This window comes from Hydra vulgaris, chromosome 06, assembly GCF_038396675.1.
Source record: "Hydra vulgaris chromosome 06, alternate assembly HydraT2T_AEP".
NCBI classification, from domain to species: domain Eukaryota; kingdom Metazoa; phylum Cnidaria; class Hydrozoa; order Anthoathecata; family Hydridae; genus Hydra; species Hydra vulgaris.
This window is the reverse complement of record NC_088925.1, coordinates 47475001-47476908: the sequence shown is the minus strand read 5'-3', so window position 1 is coordinate 47476908 and position 1908 is coordinate 47475001.

Below are 1908 nucleotides of genomic sequence, written 5' to 3'. Positions count from 1 at the left end.
ATATATATATATATATTTATATATAAACTATATATATATATATAAATAAATATATATATAAATATATATGTATATATACAGGGGCGGATTAGGCCACCGAGACACCGGGACATTTCCCGGTGGGCCGTCAGCAATAAAACTTTTTAAAATTTTATAATATTTTAAAACGTATTTTCTTTAATTTTTTTAATAAATTTCTAGAATAGTAATAAAAAATTGTGAGTTGAAATTTACTTCAGATTTTGCTTTATTCAACTTTGTTTTCAATATAGATTATTGTTTAAATAAGACGAGTTAAATAAAAACGCGTTAAATAATTTATTATACATATCTTATATAGAGTTTTTAATTTAATGTAACGCTTCTTTTATAATTTATTATTTCAATAAACATTTTCTAAATCAAAACAATATTATAAATATAATATAAAATATCTAACAAAAAAAGTAATTAGTTATTTATATAAATATTGGTTTTTTATTAATATGGTATTTACTATTTAAAAATTAAAAGTAATCTATTTATATTTTATATAGTATGTATAATATTAATAAGAAATCCCAACACAGTTTATAAAAATAAATATGAATGATTTATTATTAATGAAGATGTAGGTTTATTTTAATAAATATGTAGGTTTAATAATAATGTAGGTAGTAATAATGTAGGTTTAATAAAATGTAGGTTTATTTTAAAAAATATTAAAATTGGTATATTCTATAATTTTAAGTTATATTCTTTAAAAATAATCAGATTAACAAACTTCACTCAAATAACAATACAGTCGCAGGTCTTCCATTCATAACACTTATTTAAAAATAATCAATAAACACTATCATAGTAGTTAAAAGGCTAATACAAATGTTTATTTTTTTATTTTTTTACAGGTGTGATGTCTTAGCGAAAAAGTGGACATGAAAAGTTACGTGAGAAAAACATAAAGCTTCTGCGAGAAGATGCTAAAACAACTAAAAATCTACTATCCATGTTTTCTAAACTGAATTCAAATACCCTGCAACACCATGCTGATGCTGAGCCTGTTGATGAGGTTCAATCTCACGTTGCTAAAGAGACCCAAACAAACCTTGATGATGAAGATGGCGTTCATACTGACACTAATGAAATGACCCAACCAATCCTCATTCTAAACATCACAGCTTCTTCAAGCATGGTTGAACCTACTGGTGATAACGAAAAAACTACTACCCGAGTGAATGATTGGTTTAATAAGCCTCACCTGAATGAACTGATAACTTTCTATAAATATCACCCACATCAGCTTGAAACACGTCACTTTAATTCAAAAATGGTATATTATCGTCCTGAAGATGGTATGCAGCGTATGTTTCTTTTATTTTCAGAAGAAGAAGAGTGCCTGTTTTGCAGTGTTTGTTTGGCACATGGAAATGAGAAGCAGAAACCAAGTTCGTTTGTAACAGGTTTTAACAGTTGGACTCATATTCATCAACGTATTGTGGAACACGAATCGTCAAAGAGACACCAAGAATGTGTCGAGGCTTATCTACATTTCTCTGCTAATCGAACCATTCTAGATGTGGTACAAGGTCAGCAATATAGTCTACGAAAACAGCAAGTTTTACATCGTAGATTGATCGTGGACAGAGTAGTGTCAATTGTCAAAGTGATTGGTAAACGTGGTATGCCATGTCGAGGTAAGGCTGGTTGCGAAGCCGTTAATGTTTTGGCTAACGACAGAGTGGATCGTGAAACATTTCTTAAAATCGTGATTCTTGTTGCGAAGTACGATGAAATTCTAAAAGCGCATTTGAAGGAAATTATCGACAAAGGCATGCTGAATGATAAACAGGATAAGAGGAATAGAGCTAACAGAAATACTTTCATTTCCAAATCCACTGTAAACCAAATTATATTAGGAATCGCTAAATT